This window comes from Anopheles coustani, chromosome 2 (assembly GCF_943734705.1).
Source record: "Anopheles coustani chromosome 2, idAnoCousDA_361_x.2, whole genome shotgun sequence".
NCBI classification, from domain to species: Eukaryota; Metazoa; Arthropoda; class Insecta; order Diptera; family Culicidae; genus Anopheles; species Anopheles coustani.
The window spans coordinates 29,244,278-29,272,027 of record NC_071289.1 but is presented as its reverse complement, the minus strand read 5'-3'; the positions used below and the strand labels follow the sequence as shown (position 1 = coordinate 29,272,027).

At 45.4% G+C, this 27,750-nt stretch overlaps 1 protein-coding gene across 1 annotated transcript in view; it reads left to right on the top strand.

Annotated features, from left to right (window-relative positions):
• LOC131266887 (LIM domain transcription factor LMO4) overlaps positions 1 to 27,750 on the top strand; it is a 201,233-nt gene that overhangs the window by 41,475 nt on the left and 132,008 nt on the right. The window contains exon 4 of the mRNA XM_058269568.1: positions 1,634 to 1,691. The gene's annotated coding sequence lies outside the window, so the exon portion shown is untranslated. The remainder of the gene's footprint in view (positions 1 to 1,633; positions 1,692 to 27,750) is intronic.

Here is a 27,750-nt window from a genome sequence, read left to right as displayed (position 1 = left end):
GATGATGAGTTCGAGGTGTAAAAAGCTCCTTTGCGAAAAGCTTCTGCAAAAGAGCAGTTATCATATAAAATGTGATAATTATAAATTGAAATCTAACTCCGCACCGAAAACCATTAGGTTGAACATATTTTAGAAGCTGATAAAAATGGCTTTTCACACGCACTCCATTACTCCATTGGAGATTCGGCCGCGGCTATGTTACCGCCAGCATTCCAACGAAAGTGAGGCTGAGCCTTGTCTGGGGAATCTAACGGAACGTCCTATTGCAAGCTGTAATGTGCTGCAAGTCGTCTTCTCTGGCCTTAGCCAGGGTAAAAATCGTGGTAGTCGAAGAAGGGCACGACCCCGTGGGGTTCACGGTGCCACCGTTCGTGGACGGTGGGAAATGGGCCAGCAGAAAGCCCGGCTAGGTGTTTTGGGAAAAAACCGCAACGAACGATTCACTATCTGCGCCCCTGTCAAGACAAACGGTTTCGAATTTAAACCACCACGTCCGCATACACACACCTGCAGAAAATCTTTGACAGCTCTGAAGCGCACGTCTTGGCGCACGTTCGACGGCTCGAGGAAGTGGCAGGGCAAGAAGTAAAATCGTAACGAAAGTCGTGTCTAGCGGGTTAGAAGGTCAAGTATGGGGTATTCTGCGGTTTTTCCACTTCACACGAACGATGGAGTGGCTAACAACGCGTGATAAGATTGGAGGTATTGCAGTTACGAAATACGTGTATTGTTATTGAAAAGGAAACCAGGTTTTTACTACACGGTGTCCAATATATTTTCTTACAAATTCATTCATCTATTTATTATTATATTTTCTTTTGATCGAATGCTACATTTTCATAGTACAATCACGGCATATGTTTCGGATAGATACTTCAATCAATTGTTTAGATCAGGTTCAAACTGGGCTCAAAGTCGTGTCATGTCAAATCCAAAAGATTGTGACATTGACCTGACTCAACGTCCCGGGCAAAGGGCTTGTTTTTGTTTGATATTATATATGGCCACTCAAAATACATCATTTGTTCTGGTGAAATGGGAAGAAAGTCTTTCTGGATAAAAAATCATTCAAATTTGCCCGTTATGAATCGTTTATGGGCAGTAATAAAATGTATTTAAACACTTTCTCGTCCTCTTGCTACATTTTTCTATTACTGTTTCCTCGACTAAACTGTACAAAAACCAAACGTTTATAGACATGGAAACGTTTTTTCATATCATCCTGGAACTTTTTAATCTTTTATTAACCATGAAAAATGAATAACAATTTTTGTGCATTTTGTAAACCCATTAGAATATGGGTATATAGTATGAGAGTATATAGGGCACTGTGTAGATTTTATCGTTTCTTTAGCTTGACATTCAAATTTAGTTTCAACATCGCATATTTTTATGTAATAATTATATATTACTCAAAACAGCAGTTACTAAACCCTTAATACCTAAAGATTTAAGGGTCTGTTTCGATGTCACTTGAATCAATCACTGCACGCCGTCGAGGCGAACGGTGCATCTTCCTTTAATTATCAGTTGTTAGCAATGGCACAACGTGTGTCATCACCTTCGCCAAGCAGAATAAAGCGACCTAATCAAACTAACTCGGGTCTTATCTCGTTCTCTTTTGCTTTTTCAGAGCCACCAGGAGGAGGCGGAACACTTGAATCGGCGAGGAACACAAAAAACGCTATAAGGTAAGTTCGCGGCGTTGGTTGCTGCTTCAAGTGTCCACTTCGGTGCTCGATCATCAGCAAACGAGTACGACGATTAGCCCGCACCGATAGCCTCGTTCTTGAAGAAACCGTTTCTGTTTGCACATCGCCTTCTGTAACCCCCTATCACCCCCGTCGATTGCCGCCTCTTTTTCCGAAACGGCAACCGGCAAGCAAACCGCTTCATGCGTGCGATATCTTTAGGAGCTTTCCGGTAAGGAGGCGTGTGGGCGGGAAGCTGATGCTCATCTATAATGCACGCCGGTACTACACGGTACCGGCGGTCCCGTTTCCTGGCGTGGACACTTCACGGGTCACCGATCCGCACTCTGCGCCATCGCAAAAGGACATTACACAAAGCTCAACTAATCATCGAGATAATGGGCCCTAATTGAACTGGCCTCCCGTCTCCCTTCCGTCCGCTGGCCATTCCTTCATCAGAGACAGAGCACTCTTGGGGTATGATTAACAATTAATCTTATTTGCTAATGAATGATTGACCGTTCATGCATTCGGAGGACTGCTCGGCATGCGATGGATCCTTTACGCCGGTCGGCTTTCTTTGAGCCCGGTTAAAAGGGAGAGAGAAAGAGAGTGTGAGAACGAGCGCATCCATCATACATTCCTTTGTGTTTAGTTGATGCACGACATCCACTTTCCACGGGAGTACGAGTAAGTTGTCTGTTCGAATGAAGATCGATGAACCATGTCGGTGCCTTCCAGCACAGGCGGGTGAATTTTCCAGTAGTGGAAAAAATATACCAAAAACCCATGAACAGGTAGAACAGGTTATAAAAAATCAAAACAAAAACCTACACCTCATTCAAATCATTAAAGATACTCTAAAAGAACTTCAAAGTAGTAAAATTTCCATCAGTATTAGTACGTACGTAGTTCACATAGAGGCCAAATCCGACCTGCTTTTATCCGGCCCGTAGGAAATTTTTAGTGCTTCATTCCAAAAACACATCTTATTTTTTTCATGAGGATTGTTTTCTTCTCAAAATCAAAGATTAAAATTGTTGAACGAGGTGTTCCTGGTATATGTTGAAGAACAAAATCAAAATTCAATGAAAATAAGTATTGAAATGATAAAAAAGTTTAGTGATAAAATTTCAAATATTTTGTATTTTACCACTTATTATGTAGCTGAACTGTTTACAAAGTTTATATTCCATTTAAAAGGGTACTACTGTGAGAATATTAAATCATCGTTTAAGATATCCTGCCCGCGCTTTCGGTTTCTTTTTAATCATCTGGCCCGTTTTATTAAATGTATGCCGGCCCCTGACATAGAGAATGGGTTTAATGTAAATAACTTTCGATGCCAGTTGAACATTTCGTAAATGCATAATTTCAGCAAGCAAATGATAATAATAATAAGCAAAGTAATTGACTACTGCAACTAATTTTATTCTTTAGCTCAGTATTTTTTTTATTAAATTCAAAGAAATTATTAACTAACTTCTGAATATCCCAACCTTTCAGTCAAAACGACATGGGGAAAGCCAACCAATAAAGGGTTACACAGTCCATTACGTTACTCATACTGGATGCTAAATGGCGATTATCGGTCATCATCCATTACGGTTTGATGCGCGAATAGACATGCAGCGATGGGTGCAGCCTACCCTCTAATTCCCTGAAAGGTTCCCCACAGTAAATCCCAGTACCTCGCCCTGTACTTTCCCATCGCGGGGTGAGGCGGGATTAAATCGTCATATGTTGACGTTTAAGGTCAACCGGCTTTATCTTATCTCGATCGTATCTTGGGCCGGGGGAAAAATGCAATATAAATAAATATGCTCGTTGGAAAAAGAGGCCCTCGGACCGACTGTGCGGGGCGTAGACGCCTAGCCACGTGTAGGTGGCTCGGTATCGGAAGTGCACGAGGGCAAATCACGCCCAAATCACTCATCATCGCTAATCGCCCCCGTCGTTCATAATTGCTCACTTCCTCTGGGGAGCCGCATGTGTGTGTGTGTGCCAATGAGCAAGGTGCGAAGAATGAAGAGTGTGAGAAGAAGAAAGGGGAGGGTCGACGGGAGGTTCGATCATCAGAGGTTCGATCGGAGATGAGCACGTGCTGCCAATCACCCGGCCTTCTTCAGCTCAGCTCCCGATTTTTGTAGCTGTGAGTGTGTGTTTGTGTGTGTGAAGGTGTTTGTGTATCGAGGAGCAGCAAGGAGTCTTCAAATCTAATCTGATTTCTTTACCCCACACACTCGGTTTGTGCCGACTCATCGGGCTTTCCCGTCAATTTTCTTCTCATTTTTCCACTCCCGCCGAGTCGAGACCGGGCGGTGGTGTTTGTGGAAGGTGAAAATTGATGCTCGTTTGCGGACGACTTCTGTGGAAGAAGGCTTCCTCCAACCAGTACGGAGCCATGGGACGAGAGGGAGGTGGGGGAACTTGTCGAACATGAGTCAGCTGTTTTCCGCCCGTGTCCGCCAGTTCTCACCTACTGTTCTCGCTACCAGTTAGCGTATTCTTTTCCACTCTTCAGACTAGCACCATTCATCCGCCGTTCATCTCTCTCTCCTTCACTTACGACGTGCGAACTTTTCAATAATCATAAACCCTTGTAGATGATTTCTTAAGTTTTAGATTAGAAGACGAGGGAACCCGGTGGCGGAAAACTAGCATCTGCCCGCGGAGGTACAATGATTGCGCACAGGGAAAGGTGTAGAACAAGGCGTACCGTCGGAGGGAAAAACGTTTAAGAATTTTCCCGCTCTGCGATGTAGAAAAAAAACTACGTTAACTAGATGAAGAGAACCGGGAAAAAAACAGATCGAGTGAACCGGGAGGTAGGAAAGTTGTGCGTTTTTTTTCCCCCTTCTAACGATCTACCGAGCTATGAGACTCATCGTTATTATTATTTAGGATGATTTATTACATTTTATTTCACCCTTCTCGCACCGTTTTGTTTATATCGTTTACCTCCAGCCCGGTGTTTTTTTTCACTCGTGCTTCCCCTTGTTTTAATTGATCCGGTTTGTGTGCTATCCTCCATTTTCCGCGATGCCGTTTTTACCTTTGCTCATTTTGCTTCACGCGTTTACGATGCATGCCGATTTTGGTTCTTCGGTTATTAAGTTAAATAGTTTTAAGAGAGCGTATGTATGTGTTTCACAACTGAATTTTGTATAAGCTAGCCTTTTAGTTACCTTTGCCGAAATATAGTTCCAATTATCCGTAAGCTATATGATGCGTATTCCTGTTACAAAGATAATCCGTTGATCCATTCAAATGATCCTCCGAATCCGATATGGTCTTTTCCACTTTCCTTACGACTGTTACAGCATAATTTATCAGTGTGAAACACAGAAACTAGCCCACGGGAACGCTTCGGCAGACGGATTCTTTCGATGCTGCCCAACCGAATCAAATGAGCCCGGCAACCCGGGAACGCCATTTGCCAAGGGTTCGGGTGCTTCGTGTCTACCACCTGGCACGCGGTGCTAGAAGGCTTCCTTTAATCGTCAGAAAGGGAAGGAGGGAAGGGACATTTACAGGAAGGAGCAAGAATGGCTGGGCCCGCGGAGGGAAAGCTAAAACCGGAGAGCCTTTTTATATAATTACCAATAAACGTAATTGAATCGTGTGGCGACCGCTGGCAGCTCTCCCGCTGGGCCAAGGGTTCTCTGTATTTTTTCCCTGAATGTGTGTGTAAGTGTGTTCGTGCATGGAAGAAGGATGCTGCCTTCCACCGGCAGGATGCCGGATGATTGGAATAGGTTTCGTTCGAAAGCCAAAGCCAAATCGGTCACTGATTTATCTCCCTGATGTTGGCTGGTGAGTGAATTTGGTGCTTCTTGTGCTCGCTTCCCTTTTATCTTTCCTTCTGGCATTGTTCTGGCGACGATCCTGTCTGTTTCCCGCAGGGACGGGACGTAAAATGCCATATATATATCCGCTGGCCCTGAAGTTGATATCCTTCGAGATTGTGTTTAGGAAGGAGCAAGGTTTTTTTTTTCCCCGTTTCGTCGATTGTTGTCTTCTTCTACTTTCACCGTTCGCTCGGTAATGCTGCTTTACTTGGATTGTTTTCGTTTCTGTTCAGTCTTGAGTGTACCGGGGAAAATTTATGTTCCTCCCCCCGCGGGCGCGTTTTCCACAACGGCCCATACAACCGATGGACGGTTGCAATATCTAAGTGATCACTTTTCCCCGAACTGAGATTGTCTGGACTGGCTTCGGAAATGAGTGCAGTTGGGTTATTTATTCTTTCTACTTACTTTGTGCCCAACGTTCAAATCAACCGGTCGATCGTTGATTGATTCAAGGTCTTGTTCGCAACCATCGGTACGTGGAAAATTGTGAAGAAATAGTCCAGAATGCATTTTGTTTAGTGTTTGATGGAAATTGTTTTTCATTCAATAAATTATGCTAATTACTGTTGAATTCTCAACAAGCATTTTAAAATTTAGAATACACGAATTTCTTTCTAGACCAAATTGGTGAGATCTTGAAAGATTGAAGGATTTAAAAACGAGGACTTCATTAAATTTCAATATGTTTTTCCTGTTTTTTTTTTTTTCGGAAAAACGATCCAAAATTGCGTTATTCCATCCTGAATACAAAAATACAGAAGGAAAGAACGTCAATAAATCGTTATATTTTTCCCTTACACACAAAAACCGGCTTTGTTCCACACCCGTATTGCACCCTACTGCACCATTTTGCAACACCAGTGCATTCGTATGTTTGCGTTCCCATTTGCATCGGGGTTAGTCTGCGAGCGTTCCGTTCGCGTGTTTGTTAAGTGAAGGTTTGCGCAGAAAAACAAAAAAACAAAATGGTGACAGTTCTTCACACGGGCTGCTTGATAATTATCTCATTCCGTGATCAATTTTGTGACAGGTTGTCATATTTCCCATCATAAATTGGACGGATTCCACTGCCACCCGGGGGGCGGGTCGGGATGGGTGGACACGGAATGGCGATGTGTCGCCTGATTGCGTTTACACCGATGTGTGAAAGCGGGCCGAGGGAAAGAGAAACGACATAATCACCCTTCCCGGGCAGGGTCAGAGGGAGAGAAAGACACTGTGTGTGTGCGTGTGTGTGTGTGTGTGTGCGTATGTGTAGTGTTGACAGATGACAACCGTTAGCGACCAACCCCGGCCAACTTGTAGCCGGATCCCATCCCTAATGGCGGTGGTTTCCCGGTTGGCAAAGGTGTGGATAATTGCGAAGGTGATCTGTCACAAATGTGTGCAGCATCGGTGGGAAAGGTCCATTTATCTTTCCCACCGAGCGGGCCGCCTCCCTGAAGGTCTCGGAAACGAGGCAGAGCTTCCCGGGCCGGCGAGAAGTGGAATATTTTTGGAAGATGATGCATAATTGTGACAGGTTTGGAGGATGAGGATGAGGCTTTGGAAGGGGGGGGGGGGGGGGGGGGTGTACTAATGGTGCATGTAATTTCCTTCTCCGCCACCCCCCGGAAAAGTGTGCATCTTCACCGAGTGCCCAGTAAACCAATCGGAAAAGTGCCCGAAGGCGCGTGACCCATGAAAAACTGCATCCCGGGGACGCTGGGGTGTGGGAAATTGCCCTTCAAAACGCTAATTATTTCATGCACATGATTAGTTTTGTTGTTACGCTGGAGGCGATGCACTTTTCCCACCACCCACTCAACGATAGGGGGGGAGAGCGGTGTATGAAGATGAACGCGCGCGGGAGTATCTTCACACGTTTGCCCAAGGATGGTTGATTGGTTGTAAACGATTCCTTACGACCCCACTCCCTTCCCACATACCCGCCCTTGCTTAGGGTTAAAAGAAACAATCCGCTTCCCCAGTGCCAGCTAGTTCGATTTCCCCGCACTCAGCTAGACGAGTGGATTTTCCTCGCCCGACAGACAGACCGGGCGAGTGGAGAGAGTGAAAGAAAAACCACCTTGATGAGCAAGTCAGTCGCCCTCCTCCATCGACGGCATCACGACGGTGTTGAAGGAAGACACCCTTTACCGTCGGGTCGGGGACTCTAGGAATACCTTCTGGCTGCGGAACGTGAAGAGATGTTGGGTAAATATTTATCTTTCCCATATTAGTTAGCACTTCAGCAGAGTTAGCAGACTCGCTGCCAAGACTCCTCCCCGGCGACACCTCTTACCTCTTTCGGGCTGGGGGGAAAGGTTTTCCGTGCAAAATCTATGCTCGAACCGAGCATCATCACCATCACCATCACCCGTCATCATCATCGTTCTTCCGGGTAGCGCAAGATGTCTCCTTCCAAGCTGTCAGCCGGCTCGAGGGGTTGGGTTCACATTTTTATTTTTTCCCCACTTGCGTCTAGCGTAATGCTTGCTTCCCTTCATCGACATGAAGTGTCTTACATTTGATCGACAATTATCTGCATTTACACGTGTAAGTGCGTGTGAGTTTGGTGTATGCCATCCGCTCTAGCGCTAGCGTCTCGAAAAACTAACCGCTCGCATGAAACCGATCACCGAAAGCGTTTGATTAAAAATGCATGAGGGTTTCGGGAGGTTTTCCTTCGGTGCCCCCTCCCCCCCCCCCCCTCCCGTTTGGAATTGGATGTAATTAAATTCCTTACCCACTCGAGGATCCATTTGCGAAAGAAACATCAAAGCCCCGAGCGGGCACAAATCGACTGCGATAAATTATTCCGTGTTAGATTTGATTGCCTCTGCGGTTAAGTGTTTTTCGGTGGGTAAGCATATCCATTTGATTAAATTTCATACGCCTCCGCCACCGGCCTGTAATCAAATACTGCATCCCCCCGACGAGTCCATATGTCCTCCCTCGCTTCCTCGCCTCCGCTACCGCTCAACCCGCCTCTCGAGTCGAACGATGTATGATTAATTTATGCTCTGGCTCGGCTTATCTCCTCCCGGATTAGCGTTGATGGCAATGGGTCACCGATGGTTGTCCGCTGTTGATTAATAGATATCGAAGTTTACTCGCACAACTGGCCGGTGGGACTAGTGAGGCCGTCTGATAACGCTACCGATACGACGTGGCCGCAAGGGATTTGGCTTTTTTTCCTATGTCGTAAACAAAATTTAATTCATTTACCGTTAATTATGAATGAACGTTGGCTGGCGGTTCGGATTAGATTAGAAGGAGTTTGCGGTACGGTTGTTGTGTTTTACCCTAGGTTTGGACAAACTTATCGTGATTTCGTCAGTGGTAACGGTTTCTAGAGGGATTTTGATTGTCAACTTGCTGCTCTAATTCAATCATCTGATTTTAGACGCTCGGTTCAAACCCTTTGATGTTTAATTTAGATTTCCTTGGCCATGATAGTTTCGAGATCGAGTCTCGAGAAAACAGTTCCTCCAAAACGACAAGCTTATTTAAATTTGATCCTCTTTTATTGGTTTAGCGATGTAAAGATTGCTGCGGTCCATCCCGGTCCGTTCGGGACAGTAGCATGGTTTTACGACTGCTTTGGCCGGCTTTTGTGAGGTGGCCGCAACCCTCTTGAAACGTGAAACTGGTTCTCGAAAAACCCGGCACCGCGGGAAGTGGCGTGTCTTACAAGCCATCAACATTGACAGCGTATTATCGCCTTCCCAGCGGAGGCACAACCTTCGCCCTGGGCGAGCCCGAGGGCTTCTAGAGATTATCGGCCGACGTGCCTCGTGCGATGGAAAATACTTGCCAGACGTGTAGCTGCTCTAATCGTCGTTCTCGAGGTAGAGGAAAAACTTTCTTCATTTACTTTCCTCCCAGGTTTCAAGTTCCTGTCCCTAAGCAACCCATCCTCGAGCCAACAGCTTGAATGCTGTTCACTAAAAAGTGCAAAAAAATGAACAAAAAGGTGATGAAATTAATGGTGTTTAATTTTCACCTATCACTATTCTCCTTTTGTTGCAAGCGAAAGTCTACAATTTGTCAATCAATAAGAGTTCCAAAGGATCTTACTGCAGCATGATGAAAGTGGCAATAATAATGGCATTATTATTATTATGGCATAGCGACCAAATATGGTATAGTTGTTAAATGAAGATTCAGACTTAGAAATTCTGATAAAATTGCTTACGTAACCAGTGCTTGTAATATTTTGTTTCTATCCCAAAACAAGAATATATAATTCAAACTAGCGTTAAAAATAGTTTTTATTCTTCCTTTGAATATGAATTTACCTTTTTCATGATCTTCAATGACAAGAGAAAGTAGAACAACTTAATTGTACTGAGATTTTCTACGAAGCTGATGTAAGTTAAAAAAAATATGATATAGAAGCTAATGTTTCTTAAAGGCGGCTACTTTCTGCGACCTCAGGTGAAGGTGTGAATGTACGAAATTATGAGTGACATTTAGTGTGATTACTTTTATTAACCGTTCACCCGTTGGCCAAATGATTTGGTAACTTACGTTTTTTTTTTTTTTTTTTTTTTTTTTTTTAGCAATGAGTTTCGATTCACTCTTCTTTACCCTTCATTTTCAACTAAATTTGTCTCGTTTCACATTACCATTTTTACCTTTTCTATCATTCCACTTTCCCACTTGCTTTCAATTTTCTTTTGATTTTATTCTTCATACCTTCAACACGTTAGATTTATTGTTCGCACAAACCTCTGGGAAGATGGTCTATGGCGTTCCGGTGCGTCTTTCATTCATGTCCTCCCACAGCGTGGAACGAGGGCGCAAAGTAAATGGCCAACCTAGAGCAGCAGTTCCTATTTCTTCGTTGTCCCAGGGTGTGGGCGTTTGATGGAGAGACCCCGTCATAGCCGCCCTGCGTCGGGTCCCCGCCCGGAGTTGCTAATGGGACAGGTCGCGTCCTACGTTCGCCGTCGATCAAACAACGTTCGTCAAAGGTGTCTCTACGGGTGGACAGGATTTCACCACCTTAAGGCACACCGGTCGGGGACACCGGTCTCCCACCCTTTGCGGCGTTCGATCCTGGCCGGTCGGGTCGCCCTGGTTCGCTAGCGCTGGTGCTCGCTGTGGTCAGTTTATTATTTATTCCATGTTTGTCAGGTTATTAGCGCTTTAATAATGAATCGATAATGAAACACCCGGGAGGGGTGCTTAGTTGTAGCTTTACGCCAGTTTGGGTGTATGTAAAGGTATGGGTGTGTGCGGTAACGAGCTGTTTGAACTGCGGGTGGAACAGACAAGCGCTCGAACCAAGATCAAAGACCTCAAATGAACGTACGGAGGATCGTTCGGAAAGGTTCTTATTTCAGTTTTACGATGGGTCCATTCGAATTCACTTAAGTTGTTGCCAAGTATGTTTACCGGGTCCAGTGCTCCGTTTGTACAGGGATTTGTGTCAATTGAAAGCCAATAATAATGCCATTAAAACACTCCTTAAGATTGCAGCATGGAACGTCGGCAGGCGTGCTGTAGTTTTAACTGCTCGGTAAAAACATATTAATTCAATTTACGATGCCATACGAATCCCGGTTTTATCTCAGCCAGATAACACCCAACTCGGGTGTATAAAGACCAAGCCTTACGAATGCTTGGCATGGATCCATTCTGTACACTCACATTTCTCCAAACCGTCATTTAGTGTCATTTTGGTCTCTAAACATGGAGTCGGAGTTCATTTAACACTGTCTTTCGAAAGTACGGTATGCCTCCACGCTATTAACGTCCGATGCCTTTTTATGGACGGCGGACAGGCTGCTCGATATATTTTCAGAGATCTCACCCCCTCGATCGGCGCCCCATTCCCGGCTGCAGCGAGTCTGACTCATTCGTCAATTAAAATCAGCGCAACCACGGGAGAAAAGAAGTCAAGCCGTGCAGGCGAAGAAACATTCGGAACCCTCCGCTGACCCCGCGGGGGCCTCCACCGTTGGACCTTCCAAAAATGGTGAAAACGTGATCCCAAAATTATTTCACACTTTTCCCGTGCCCATTAGTGGGCAGCTTATAATTATTCATGAATGGACCCGAGATGTCGTGGCCCCTCGCGCTTTTGTGGGTGGCACTAAGGTGGGCCGTCGTCGCGCGGGAGGGAAGAATCGGGAGCACGGCGTGAGGTGGTCATTTTTATGATCACTCGTCAAAACGGGTTCGCTGTCGACGGAAAAGTGGATACAAGTTGGGCACGACGGAGGTCGACGGAGAGGAAAGGGTGAAGGACTCGAGCAGTGCACGAAATGAGTAGCGACAATGTTGTGCGGACCACTTCATTCTGCAGGGCTCTAATGTGTGGGGGGAGGGTATGGATTGGTGTGCTAGGCCGCTAGATTGTACTCCATGACCTCAAGTGTTCCAGCAGCTTAAGCTTTGACGGTTGATCGCTGGTAGAAGCGAATGGATAAAAGGAATGAAGGCAACCTCCCTCGTCCAGTGTGCTAATGAGTTTACTTTGGCATTAACTTGCATTTGAAGAGATTGCTCCAATCATTGCACACTGCCTCACCCTGGGGCCAGCATTTTCCCCCCAACCACATAAAGGCAACACGTTTACTCCGCATCGGAGTTAAAAATGAAACTGTGACAAGAAGCATAAAAAAGAGTGTAACAAAAAATCCACAATCTTTAATTCATAAATGGTGTACCCTAATAACCATCTTCCGATTATTAATTGGTCTAGACATTGAACCTGCCGATGCCTTGCTGTATTTGTTCAGTCGTTGATTTCAGTTTTTGCTTTTCGTGCGTGCAAATATTTGGGAAGGGGATTAGCATGGAGATTATTCCGAGTTTGCTGAGGCTAATGCATTGTTTTTGCCTACTTCCTATTAAGGCAACATCCGATCAGAAGGTCAGACAGAATGTGACTAAAATAGGGAGTATTGCTGAGAGGTGTTTTGCCATAACCTGCTTCTATTTTGTTTGCGGAAGGCCAACAAATTTGTTTGCCGATCATTTCTATGTTTGTTGAGGCATTCAGGAAAGCATTCGCTGGGAATGTTTTAAAACTTCGGTGAAAACATACTCGTGTGCTTTTTTGCATCTATTCCAAAAACTAATATTTGTTAATCGTCATATTATGGTAGAAAATATTATGAAACATCTACTATCTCTATTGCCACAGGTGCATCGTCCCTGTGCAGCCGGTGATATGCGTTTATTCGCCTTGTGGTTGTTGCAATATTGCATCACCAACCTGTTTTCGCTGGCAGTAGAACCCTAATGCCACCTGCAAACTTTTTATAACCCTCTTTGTGTGTGTTTATGTCGCTCAAAAATATACGCATCAACAACAGTGGAGGACGCCGCAACCACGTGGTGATGACAGACCAGGCGATGATGACCGTCCGCTTAAATGCAGTGCCCATGCTGTGTTTATGCTGGACCTCTGGTGCTGCTACTGCTGCTGTTTCGATGGCGTGCGTTAGCATAAACAAACAACTTCCACAGGCGACTACCGGGATTTTGTTTTTTTGGACCCGAGGAACCTCCGGACCATATCGTACGCGTAAGCTCAAACTCGCTGGAGCGCTCTAACGTGCGTTAAAATATTGTGATAAGATTTTTCGGGAAGCCCTCGACCACGACTGCATGCTGTTTGAGGTTTCGGGTCGTCGTGACATGTGCTTCAAACAGAGTCGTAAAAAAGAGCTAGGTAAAGAAGAAACTGGACCATCGTTGCACTCGGCCACCAAGCAACGGATAAGTTTACTTTGTAAGTGCTTGTGTTGTGTGTTTATGTGTGGCGCTGGATGCGTTTCCTTTCTTGATCCACCCTTCCACAACCTTGAATATTCATTACCGGTGGTTGAACGCGCGCTCCGTGATGCGTGCGAAGACGCGTGTTCGAGGAAATGAGGCATGTTCATTTTGAAAAAGGTGCTAATTTTTAAGCTGCCCCTCGTTGCTGCGTAGCCGAAAGGCTTTAAGGCTCGTGCTTGCGCGGCTGCGGATGAGTCACGACATCCCCGACACTGGACGGGGTTGTTGGCGGCAAACATTCCGACGGTGAGTTTGCCAAGAACACTCAAGGACATTACAAGGCAAATATTGCAACAAAATTGTTTGATTGTTTTGCTTCGCGGCGATGATTGGCGAATGTGACTCACTTTCTACTTTTTAAATTGAACGTTGAATTTTAAGTTTACTTTAGATCTTGAATAAACGTTTTAACTCTAACTAGTAATTAAAAATACTATTTTTCAGTTATTTTTATTCTTTATCTTTCATTTTCACCTATACCATGTGATGTTTCTTAAGTGTTTGTAATATGAAATAATTTATTTTTCGCCACCTTTTCACACTTCATTTAAATAATCCAATTTCGAAAGGTTGTAATAAATGAAACCGGTTGAAAAAGTCCTTTGAAATTGATAACGTCGCGAGTTCAGCTGCCAGGGTCCACCTTTCCGAGCAGAAACTACAATAACTCAATTAAGATCATTCTTCCCGACCCGGCCAATCCATCATCGGCAGCATAATGTGGCATTGTGCCACGCAGGACTACGGTTCGCGAGAGCGACGGAAGGAAAACGACGGAACTAAAACCACAAAAAAACCCATTTTAATAAGTCTTTCCCGCCGGCCATGCCGTGATTGGTCCCGGGGGTAAGGGTTAAGATGGTCTTTGTCCTTTCGATTCTTTCGACCTTCCTCTAGTTTCTCGCGCACTCTGCTTTCGTTCCACCTCGAGGATTTGAGCAGCGAATAATTCAATGTAACGAGGACACAATGGCACTCCTAATCGAATCCTTTCATCCTACGGCACACCGTGACGGTGTTGGACGGCTGATGACGGTTGCTCTCGGTTGTTTCTTTTTCTGTGCACCTAATGAGAGCGCTAGTTCAACGGTGAAATAGACTTGGCGCGTCTGGAAGATGTCATCGTCGCTGAAGCCCTAGCACCGGCAGCATCTAGTGAGGGTCGGGATATGCACAATGCACACCTAATTAGCACGTCTATCCAAATTAGAACCCTTCCCTTCGCCGAACCGATGATTCCTGAGCTGCTAGTTCATTTAGGGGTTTTTTCCATCCCGGTTTTGTTCTCGAAAGAGCTCTCTTGGACTCATCGGAGGTCACTGTAAGGCTTCGCTAAGACACACTCGCCTAGCCAACAGCATACGCAGTGAACTCCCTTTTCTTTGGCGCTTTCCAACCGACCAGTTAGAGGCCTTCTTCATCACCTGCTCGGTATGCTTGGAGGGTTGTATGAAACCCTTCGGTTAAGCCATGATCTTTTCTCAGACGCCGGATCGGGTGGAAGTATGATCTTGTTCCCAACGAGCAGGCTGTTTTCGAGGCGTATCCGAAGCCCCGGCGCAGGTCAAAACCGGTGATGGCCAAACGGCATGGCGAGGGGAAGATAGTGGGATCAAGGTGTACAATGTTGAATTTATTACTCAACACTTTTTTTTCCACACCCTACATGGGCTTTTATGCTGGAACCGAAAATAGAAGTGAGAAAAATAATTCAACCATTTTCCGTTTTCTTCGTTCTCCTTCCCTCCTTCGCCAACTTCGCGTTCTGTTTGTTGTGTTTACGGATTCTTGTTGTTTCACTTTTCACTATCTTCAACCGTTTCCCCTACCCCGTGCCCAAGGTTATCTAACAGGGCTTTTCTTCTCTAATCGAACGAGATAACGCGTTTCTGTTGCCTCTCTCGCTTGGCACCTCCGAACGAACTGTCATGCCACGTACCAGCATAACCATTACCTACGGGCAGCATACAACTGCCGTCCGTGGCAACGGTTCTACCCGGCTGCAAGTTGTCGTCATTAGCACATCCTAACACTTTCGCCGCCAGGGACGATAGCAATAAACCAATAAAAGGAACCCAGCCATGTAATGGACGCTGAGCCGGCGGAGCTTCGGCACCTTAGGGTTGGTTGGTGTTGATGGCGCTTGAAAGAATCGGCAAGATATTGCCGGGGTAAGATTGTAAACGGAAAGGTGATCGTGAGGTGTGCGATAGTGAGAACTTCATTGCGGGGATTCTTGTGCGGGTACGTGCGAAACAACCAACAGTTGTTGGGCAGCTGGTTTTTTCCGAATGCTTTACACGTCTTGTTCTAAAAATTTCCATTTTAATATTTAGAAACACAATTTTACTGCTTTTCAAATGTACTATAATATTTTTGTCTCGTAGTATTTTTCGCATCTAAAATGTGCTAGCCATAAAACCTGTTTTTATCCATCCATAAAAAAAACTTCACCAGATGTCAGTTTCAATCTTCGCCCGGGGTTTTTCTTCCCTGAGTCATAAGAAGTTGGTTCGATCACGCTTCTTCTTCTTCTTCTTGGCGTAAAGACCTCTTGGTCATGCCTGCCCGTTAAGGGCTTACGAGACTTATTTCCCTGTTGTACGTGGATAGTCAGTCCTCTCGTACAGGGGAGGGTCCGGTCTCGGTTGGGATTCGAACCCACGCCGTCGAGGTGGTGAGCCCCGACGCTCATGGGCCGATTTTCAAACCGGCGCTACCGCTCGGCTGTCACGGACCCCCCAATCACGCTACTAACAAGATTATTATTATTAGTGTTTAATTTACTAACTGGATAATGAGGTGATAAATGGTCCCGCCATCGGTGACGTGCGGCGTCAGCCAATAATGCTTCATCATCTTACCGCTTGATGGCTGATGCTGTTGGTTCCACGCATGTATCAGAGAAACTCGTCTAAAGTTGTTTCTTATGCGGTCACAGGTCGAAGGTGTAGAGAAAAAATTTAATAGACTGCACAATAATCCATAGCAGGCTTTGATAAATGCCTGTGAAAAACCATCTTAAATGTTAACCCTTCCCGGCAGTGCATCTCATAGGATTGTTTCCCTTGTAACCTAATGCAGCATTGAAATCTTCTGACCAAAGAAAGATCCCTTACGGATGGCCTCTTTTTTCGTACGACAACTCTAGACTCTCTCTCCTGTCGGCTGGTGCCGTCGACTTCCCCGATATTTATCAAACACTTTTCTTCACTGCAATTCATCATCGTTGAGCTTCCCGAGCATCCCAAGCCTCCGGAGGTGGATGTTTTGTTGATAGCTTTCCTTCTTTTTTGTGAAGTTTTCTCGCCCGTGAAAGCAGGTGAAATATGTCCACTTTAAGTCCACAACTTCGTGCGCCACTGTTGCGCCAGCTTTCGACGCCGTGCTGTGGACCAAAGGCAACATTTATCATGCGTTTTGTCTTATTTCATTTATGCCACTCATCATCCCGCGCGGGTTACTGAGATTTTTTGGACGTTTAGCGTCATCATCCTTTCCCCAGCATTTAGCTTGCGTTCGTGTTTTGCGTGACTGGAACGTCTTCACAGGTTTTTTTTTTCGGACTTGGAAGCGAAGTAAAAAACGGATAGTTTCCAATGGTGCAAAATTCGGACGACACAACGTGACCAAACTGTTGGCATGGCGTGGGATGCACGTTTGGTGTCGGTTTTGTAGTTGGCCGCACGATTTGCCCGAAATTTTGGGATGCTTCATGTTTTTTTTCCCTTTTCCTCAACGACTCACAGCAAGTGTAGTATTGTTTGCAGGCTACGTACTTAAAACACGTAAAAAGGCAATATTATTCCAGCACGCAGACAATCCTTCTGCGTCCTTGCCAGTTGTGGCTTCGTTTTCCGAAAGTATGATAGGGAGACTGAACGTTGCGGTTACCGAACGAGGAAGACCGGGAAATTTCACCAAAACAGAAATAAAAAAGACTCGGTTCAATGTTTATGCAAATTGTTTTATGCTTGTTTTACCTTTCGCTTGAATTGGGGAGGATTTTAGGCGTTTTTTTATGATGTTACCGTGTTCGAATGTGTTTTGTTCTTGTGTTTTCACAATGGCATTTTCAAGTCTTTAAAAAGGAGTTTGCTGGTGTCTTTTATTTTGTTCGAGTCAACATCTCACTTTTAAAACCTCATTGATTTTTCTTGTTTTATGTTTTTCTGTTGCATTTAGAGACATTGAGCCATTTGCTGCCTACAATTTATTTCTGTTTTGAACATATTGTTCATTTCTGTTTTATAATGTTTTTTCCTTGAATTACTGTTTTATTATTTGAAACTTATTTTTAATATTAATCAATCATATTAGTTACCGAGACAACTAATTGAATAAAATAAACTCGGTCTCCGGTAAAACTATTCTACATTGCATAAACACTTCCAACTTTGAAGTGCTTGTGGGTGAAGCAAAAGTTTCCTTTTTAATTCTTTACCTCCATGGTGACTACTTTTTTGTGTTGCCTCTTTGGCATGGCGAAAACGGCCAAATACGTTTTGGATGAGAATTCGATGTGTTGTTGTTTTTTGCGAGCAATTTTCGTCCATTCGTGAGGGTGGTTGTGAAAAATTTGCATATGGCTTAGCCATTTTCCCTTTTGTTCAGACAGTTTGGCTTTCCCCAAGCGCTGTTTTGCTCGACCTGCCGTCACACACACACACACATACACACGCACACTCTGCACCGTTTTGAGGGTGTCTTGCGGTTTATGGCAGAAGTCCGGCATATCGGTGGGGGTTGCCTTCTACCGCGTGTCTGGACACAACACCGCACAGCTGGCAGCCGGGCGTGCGTTGTCTGCGCCGAGCGAGGCACATCCTGTTCGGAGTATGTGCGGTGAAAGGTATTCCCATTTTCGGTCACTTTCTCGAGAGGCGAGCAAGACAGAACAGGATGAACATTAAAATCGTGTTTAATGCCTTGTTTGCATGGCACCGAAGCGCCACCGGTGCGGGAGATGTATGGAGGGTGGGCGCAAAAAAAGGCGACAACGACACTGTTGAGGCACGATATCAGACACATGCACACATCGTTATTGCAACTGTCCGGTGGTTAAGGCGAAATGGACCGAGCTAAATTCAATTATTATTCGACTCTGTTAATGTGTTCTACATAGCTGAAAGCATTCTAATATATTAAAGATTTGAATTAAAAACTTATAACCTTCCCGTCTAACTAAGCAGTAAATGAACCATTTTAGCTCCATTTTATAGGCTATCATCAAAAGTGAAATTATGCTCTCTAAAAATGACTTCGCAGACTTTAAATTTTGACATAGCAACTAAATTATCAATTTGTACATTTTTTAACAATATTTAACAAATACGTTCAAATACAAGTCAGTTATTTATAAGCAAACACCCAGCGAATGGTTAAGAAATATGTGTGTTTATAGACAAATTCAATGCACTTCTTTAGGCTGTTTTTTCTGTTATGGAATTACAATTTCCTTAACTGTATACATCTAACGATTTACCATTAAAGCGTTAATTAAGCGATTTCTGTTATTCTTCAGGCCAGTCCATGTGAGTGACCGCCAGGGCGTCTATGGCTGAAGGCTTTTCGGAACACGAAGATAGAGGCATAAAATGGTAAAAAATAGAGGGAAGTTAACTAAACATTCTAGAGTGTCCGGGTACTTACGTCTTCTGAAGGTCCGAACGATACAGCCGGAAGATAACGAGAACCCTCGACCGCGGAGTGTTCGTGATGTGGTTGTTTTGGCTCAGTAACGTTGGACCACAGGGCCACCTACGCGTTTTCCGAACACGAGCTAAACACCCGACTCTGATCTCTTCGGTTTCTCCGTCGTTCCCCGAACATCGCACGGTGACTGGGATGAGCTAAGAGGTGCATAAATTATAACGGTTCCCTATAAATCACGTGTAAGAGGTAGGCATTCGGGGGATGCCCCACTGCCACGGTCGAGAATCAGCCCGGCGGAGTCACTCGAGTCCCAACGGCGTGTACCCAACGCCTCCATGTCTGGTTGAGTGTCGCATTCGTTTGGAAGTCGTCTCCACCATTGATGACCATTCCCTATCACCAAGGAAACGGTACAAAGCCAACGGAGATGCGATTCAAACAACTACCACCACAAACGTCACGATGGACCGGCAGTACAGTTGGCACACCTTTCATCCACTTCGCCAGTCGGATAGGTCAAAGGAGAGCCCTCAGGACAGACCGGAGGTTTTGAGACCTTAAGTCATGGAAGGAGACTTGCCTGAGTAGCCTTACCCTTCAGAGCTTGGTGGAGTTCATTTGCACTATGGCGATCTTTTCTGCGAGGGCACCGTGTGGGATGTGTGTTGATACAACCTTCCAAGTTAAGGCTGAGATTCAGGTCGAGTCAGCCTTTGTGGAAGAGAAGATCATCTCATCATGAAGGAGAATAACTCTTCACTGGTCAAGTGATCGCTGCTGGTATTTGGATCTCGTTTTTTTACACTTTGCCATCGAAGAGATTATTACCCTCGTAACAATTAGCTTTCTGCATGTCACTCCAAGAGTTGGCCTTGTTTGTTTCATTGAGTGAAAAATTCACTTATCGAAAGATGTTGTCCTACTAGTCGAAACAACTTAATATGACCGAAGTAGCCAAGTATTTTTACTTCGCGATTGATTGTTGGATATAAATAAGGCTCAAGCTCTTCCTGCGACGACAACTTGATCCACAAGTGGATCATCCAAGTGGTTTAAGACTAAGTACAATCCATAAATCTCACCTGGCAGCCCCTATGTTCGCTCTAAATTTCTCTCTCACAAACATTTGATGAATGTGCGTGTGCTGTTAATTTGTGTTCGGCCCAGTGGGTTGGTCTAGTGGACACTGGGATCGTTTCGGCAGCAGCCATCGATCAAATTACAGCTGCTCTGACAAATGGCGATCCGTACGCTTCTTGCTTCCTCGACACAAAGCCGTTTACGCGCGGCTCAAGAACCATTCCGTCCGGCGTGTCGTAACCGTGTCCGAGCGGGACACTGACCGAGATTCCGAAAGCATAAAACCGTACGGCCGTTGTGTGCCGTGCCTTCCATTGGGAGCGCGGCCGGAACCGCGGCGGGCCGTAAAACATTGCGTTTATCCGAACGCAAGAAAAGCAAAAAACCAAAAAGAACGAGATTTTCCCCGAAAAATCGTCAAACGATTTGTTTGGACGTGACCGCAAGCTCGGGACCACCGTGGCGGGCCCCGGACCACTCGGGCGAGGCTGGTCCGCGTGAAGGGTCCGCGGGTGGAGTTTCTAATAATAACAATAAAAACGGAACATATGACCGCGAGGTGTTTATGAGCTCGTGTACAACAAATCGGACAGTCCGGGGAGGACGCCCCAGCGCTGGTTATGACGGCCGAAACGCGAAAGCGGTAAGAACACGCAGGCCTGAAAACCCCATGACGATTGCGGTTCGGTTACAGTTTAGTATAAATTAATTTAGTCGTAAACTGGTTTCCTGGTTCCCGAAATATGGCTGCGTCCGGCACATGCCTCCCGCTTGGACGCCCTTGATACCGAACGCCATATGAACATCGCACGTTTGGAGTGGATTGAAAAGGAACCGTCGAAAGCCAACGAATCACGGATGGTTTTGGTTTACAAAATTATTGAAGAAGATTTAATGCGTGTGTTCTCGCCCGTGGTTCGCGTACAACGGTGGTCATAAATCTTTTCTCCGTCAAAGTCGAGCCGGCTGGACGTGGCCTGTTGTCATATTCTTGTCGGCAGTTACAGTCACCTCAAAGGGGATCCGGACGTCGGAAGGAACGCACACTGCACAGCTGCAGTGTGGCAGTACATGTGTTCCGATGTCAATTTTGAAGTGGAGGATCAGTTTTTGTGCTTCACCAATGGATGGCGTTAAGGTTATTACCGTCACAGTTTTAGTGTTGCGATTTGCATTTCTTTCCAATAACCAGTGAAGGCTTTGCACGACTCCAGTAGAGAAAATCGTATTCAATAACAGACAATTAGTTGAAGGAAGCAAAAGCTTCTTTAATGGATGTCATTCGTAGCTGAACCTTGGGTTTTTAATGGCAGGAATAATAATTTTTCTGGTTTGTGTTGAAGTTTCATGTTCCTCTAAGCAATGTTCCTCCAACAAAAAACCTATTTGCAGTTAAAGTATATTCCATGACCTTTATACGCTTATTGCTGGATGCACGTTGTTTCATAACGTGATCAATGAAGTGTACCGGAAACCATGCATCTTTCTGGAAGTTTGTCTCAAACCTCTCAACCGTCAACAGATGCTTCGATGATTCATGGAGTTCTTTTAATGGAATTGGCATCCATTAGCAGAATGAAGCTCGATGATATTTCGTTCGTGGCCAACAGCAAGGCATAAGCCACTGAAGCAGAGCGTAATCCATCCTCGGCGCTTTGAAACGGGAAATCGGAAAGATTTCCGTGGCTAGAATTCGAACTCACAAGCCAAACTGTAGTGGATTTATGTGTATTTAGTGTCTGTTTAATCGCAACCGAAGCCGTGCTGAAGAGCTTTAGAAAACCCACCTCTCCGGCTTCTCTCTGTCAAAGCTTGAGGAACCTGCAGGTAACGGTGGGATGGCGCGTGAGCTGTGGTTCAGATGTGAGGTCTCTTAAGTCCCACTTGGCCCCTTGGACTGATACCGATGAGGCTCGAACTTGTCGCAGCTTCGAAGGCGGCAGGGAGCATCGAGCGGTGCCGCAAATCGTGACTTTGAGTCATGGCCTCTGAGACGAGGGCGCGGGTCCAATATCGCGTATTGGGCATCACATCGTTCGTTGTGCTATTGAAAATTCCTGAACATAATCCGGGGACACAATCTACCCTTCGGGGCGGGAAATTCTCGGCAAATTCAACTGTGAGTGAAACAGAGGTTAGCCGTTTGGTCCCTTTCGCTCTATGTTTCGGATTCACCGGTTGCGGAAGGAATTTCCTCGTGAGGGGTACTACACACGGACTCCCTTCCTACAGGTTGCCATTTTGGTATCGCGACGTTTCAGGCCAAACGCGGGAATATTACAGGGCCAAGGGCTTAGTTTTCCCCCATTTCCTTCTATCGACTCGTCGCTGTAGAACTCTTTGAGAGGGAAGCGCAAGAAAGGTTAGCTTCAGAGAAAGGGCTAGGGATGCCCTATCGTTGCCACGACAGACTCAAAAGGGGGCCCCGGCAGTGGCATCATTCGGATTGTGGATGCGGGACAGCAGGGAACAGCGGCAGCAGCAAGGAACAATAAAACGCTCATTCGGATAATAACCGGGTCATAAATCATCTGCAGGTGAATATAAATTTCTTCCATGCTGCCTCACCGTGGTGCTTCGGCTTTTCGCCGTCCCGAGCAGGCAAGCCGAAGGTCGGTTTGGATTTCGTCTGGTCGGTCGTGTCGCTTTTGCTGGCGTCTCTGTTCTACTTTTTTTAATGCTTCAACCGCCCTTCGAGTCCTTCGTCTAGTGTTTTGGGCAGCGTTTCGCCATGGTCGGCGTATGTTTTTGGTGGTTTTTGCTTTATTGTTTCCTTCGATGGACCATTGCAGGCGTTGAAAGTCTTTTTTTATTCTTGCTGCCCTGCTCCGGTAAAGAAAACAAAAGCATCAACTACATGGTTAGAAATTAGCTTTGACACCGACGGATAACGAGTGTGAGTTGGTTGGCAAATTTAGATAATCATGACTTTAAATTAGATTATACAGATAATCTTCTAGTTGGATGTACGCGACGTGCTAAAGTTTTGGTTTTCATATTTAAATAGTTTTCATATTTCGGCCTATTTAATCTCAATTCAATGCATAGTTTTGAATTTATTCTGTTTTGAAAAATATTTGATACCTTTTCCCTTTGCCTTCAAATCAAATTGGACAGCATTTTGTGAAGTTTTCTATTGCAAATGCCATATTTTATATGCATCCTTGTTATTTATTCATGTGAAATATATTTTAAAATTTGTTCCATAATGAGAAACGTTCGCGTTTTTTAGTAATAACGTCGTTCAGTTTGGATCATTATCATTTAATTTTTATTTGCTAATCAAATTTCATACAGAATATACAGAACGAACATTCTTTCGCAAAACAACCTGAAGAACTGGTTCTCTTCAAATTCATCATCTCCTACGGTCGATTCCTGTCTTCGAGTGGCTTCGGCCATCGGACAACTGTTGAGCAGAAACGAGAAGTGTGTTTTTTATTCTACTTATTCATACGCCAGCTCCCACAGGGGCGGACCGTTCGGAAGTGAGGAAGCTAAGAAACGGGTCGAAGTTAAATTATTGCGTTGATGGCAACCGGCCAGCAGCAGCAGCAGCAGCAGGCCTTCTCGGGGCTTCTACGATGACATCGTGATCGATGTCCGTGGTGTTTGTTGTTTCCGAGGGGGAAGACAAGGGGGAAGCATATTTTGTCATTCGTCTTCCCTTGTGGCCAGCTCCTTTTTGTTTTGCTTTGGCGCGTTCGAAGATGATGGTCCTTTGGTGGGGCCCACTTTATCTTTTCGGGCCACCATCATCCTCGGCCAGCCTGTGGCATGCGGATAGACCGGAGTCCGGCAGGCGTTTCGTATTCGTTTGTTCGGTTCGTCGGAAAAGGGTTTTATGCGGGAAAAATATTTATTGAATGGGACGGCCGACGCGATTATCATTAGATTAAGGCAAATTGCCGTTCATAATTGCGAATTGATTGTACGCAACGGCTGGCTCGCCGTTGCACAAAGCCCGCGTACAATGCAGACGAACGAGCGAGACGACGATTGATGACACCGGATTTAATAGATGCATTTGATTTCCTACCGATGAAATTGATTTTCTGTGGACGCAAGGAGTGACATCCAGCAGGCAGATGCAACGGGGACTGAAGATAACGAATGGTGGAAAGTTCGATGCAAAATTAAACAGATTTATCATGCCACCTTATTTCGTCGGGAGAAAGAAACCTCCGACCGGCAAACGCACACTCACCATTAACATAATCACCAGCGGAATATGTTTCAATCAATTTTATGTGAATTATTCAACGCTGCTTTCTTCGCTACATCAATCAGCCCGCTGCTCGTGCGAGTGGTGCAAAAAAAAAAAAAAAAAGGAGTCCAACCCATGGCCTGGACTGCCAGGGCTCGATTGCATTAAAAGCGTTCCATGAAAGTGACTGATACGCCACGTCCACCTTGCCTCAAAAACTCGCCCCCGGCGGGGGAATATCAGCATTTCAAAGCGTCAAAAACTCATTACATTTACCCATTTTACCACATCTGCCCATTTACACCCTCGTCTCGGGTGCTCTTCGAAGGGGCGTGCGGTCGAGAGTGTGGGTCCGAAGCGCGATAGAGGAAAAACAAACCTCGCCCACCGCCAAACAAAACGACCGACCTCGACCTCCCAACGGGGCGGAAGGGAACTATGCTCAGGGTTATGCTCTCGTCGACACTTTCCGACGAAACTCATTACAAAATGGATGGTCTTCCTTTCCTCACCCCGAGCGAACTCCAGGCGTTGCACTTTGACGCCCGTGCATTAATGCACTGGACCGGGGTGGGCAGTGGTGCATCAATGGTGCGCGGATTCGGTGATCCGTGCACGAATCAATCACTAGTCAATAATAACCTTTAAAATACAACATTAACCTCTCTATTGGATGAAGTTTTTGGAAAAAGCGTGAGCGTGGGGACTCTCCGATGCATTCGGCTCTCACTCCGTGCGGTGCAGTGCTTTACTTTATCGTATACGGTTGCATCAATACTTACAGGTGTGTTTGTGGCGATGTTCGTAGGGCTGGGCTCAGGGTGTGATTTAACTTTCGAACGTTCCAATCCCAAAAACCCGTCTTCTCCCCGTCACCGGACCTAATGAAGGTCCACAACCCTCGTTCCGGGGGGGTTGTTCTAAAACACGCCGTTTCGGACCGGACCCCTCCACGTTTTGGAATCGTTCGAAACTGCACCGACGCAACTTGCTGCACACCCGGAAAGTTTTTCGGCACAAAGGAAAGGGTAATTGCTTATGTTCTCCGCGAATGGGGATGGAAATGCCGGTGGGGTGACGAGGAGTGGAGGAGCCGACCGGAAGCAGGTCGGATCAAACAATCAAAAGCCATTGTTTTTCCGCATCGACCCGTGACGAAACATCCGTGGTGGCATCCGATTCTGGCCGCGACGATAGTTACACGCTTGATTTTCGTGACGTTATGTCGCTCCCTTCGCCGTCGCAGTCAATGGGGGATGGGGGGGGAAATGGCGGAGAGAATGATCCACTTTCTAACGGTAATTGCATCTGCTGAAGCTGTCGGTACAAATACGTTACAAATGAGTGCAGGAAATTGAATGGAGGTCCGCGTTAGGTGTTTTCTATTTCCCCGGGACAAGGGTTGTGCGGGCTGGAGGGAGAATTTAATGTTTTGGAACTTTGACTGATGTTGGGCAAAATGTTTCTAATTAGCCCAATTTAGAGTGTGGCTAATTCGAATAGGTTACAAATACATTTAGTTAGGTTTGAGAAGGAAACGTATTGTTCACAATATAGCGTAATGAATATGTTTTAAACAAAAGACAACTAACTTATCCGAGCTCGATTTGGTCACCAAACTTTCCTGATCATTTTAAGAACATTAGTAATTACGCTATTCTACTTCTAGTGCGAGAAAGGAATAACCAAGGACATCAACATGATTTTAAGACATTTGACCGGTAGTTACTGTAGATTTTATTTGACTATTAGTATAGAAAATTTTAAGCTTAACATGTTTGTAGGGAAGTTATTTGCATGATTCAAGATGAAAAATGCTCGTGTAAGCCAGGAAGATTTGCGAGAAAATTAAGTCTTGCATAATTTAGGAATTGTGAATACTGTAAATGAATTTAAAACTGTACAAATATCTTGTACTACTAACACTAGCAATCCAGAAAACCAAAGTTTTCGGTATCTTTCGATTAAACTTTTATTAAATCATTAACATGTTTATATTCTATTATTTAAATACTATTAGTCGTTTATTTCTAAATTTCAAATCATAGTGTTCAGTTTTAGTAGGACTTATTTTTATTAAGAGCTTACATTTTGTGATTTGAATCGTTTGCATTATTTTAATGTTTTACAATTCTTTGCTTTGCTTGAACAACGCACATGTTTATTATGGTTCATAAAACTAATAGTCCTTAAGACAGTGTTTGCTCCTGATTAGAGATAGAAAATTTAAAAAACTCTTACTTTTTCTCTTGTTTACGGTAGCAAACATTTTTAAACTAATATAAACATATTTTTTATTCCTGGTCTAAAGATTTTACTGTCTTAATTGCCATTTACCGGAAGTGTTCCGTCGTTAGAAGTGTTGCTGGTGTTGTTTTGTTCACACCCAAAACTGAAACGACAATCTTCCTGAAGGCATCCTTCCTCCGCACGTTTGGTCCCGGTCGCTTCCGAATCTTTCAAATGGACTCATCAGCTCAAACGCGTCACGCTTCGGTCGGACGACGGGTTGGTTCTGGCAAACCAAGCGGACGAAAAACCCGTCCAAATGAACTATTGTTTCCGTTGCATGCTTGCAGCCGGGCTAAGACCGGAACGATCGCTGCATCGTTCGGTCGGATAGTTACCTTCACGACGAAAGCCCGGGATCGCGCACGTGAGCGCAATCAAACGTCCGCGGACCGTACTTGCACCAGGTTCTGCATGCCGTTTCGTTCGTAATTGCCCCGAAACCAGCTCCTCCGGGACCCGAGTGCCGCGAGGGAAATCTTTTGCCACCCGAGCGTCCCGACAATGGGCTAATCTGCAGCAGGGACGCTCGGTTGGTAGGATCGCGGGGAAAACGGTGGATTGATCCCCACCGGGCGTCAATTCTCCATCCCCAAGTCCGGACTCTCTTCCTCGGCAATCAAGCCGTCGATTTTATAAGCGATTAGTTAGTTGCGCCCCGCGAATGTTCGTGCGTGCGAAAGCTTGGCGTCATAGCCGTTCGCCATCAGCCACCGGTTCGCGGAATCCAGTTCCATTAGATGAGGAAGGCTTTCTTCCCGCGTTCTCGCAATTGGGGATCCCACGCTGCCGGCTGCTTCCTGGAGGGCAGGAAAAGCCGACGGAGCCTGGTCTGGAACGCGTTTTGTACGTTCGCGAAATAAATTCCTCACGATCCATCGTGCCCTCACTTTGAAGCTCCGGCATTTCGTCCGGTTTGGCTCCAATCGGTGGGACGTTCTTCTTTCTTCCCCCCTTTTTGGCCCCCGACAAATGCTGCGATACCCGATACTGTCGAAAATTTCTAAACTGGCGCGACACCGTGCCGGCCGACCGGTGTCAAATGGAAGGCACTGCCCACGGCTTGAGTAACGATCAGCTGTCAGAAGTGCCAAGGACGTAAGGCGCAGATTAAAATATGACCCAATCAGCATGCTTCACTGCCGAACTCGTTGGCGGCTGCTGGACGGACATGAAATTGGATTTTTCACTCGAA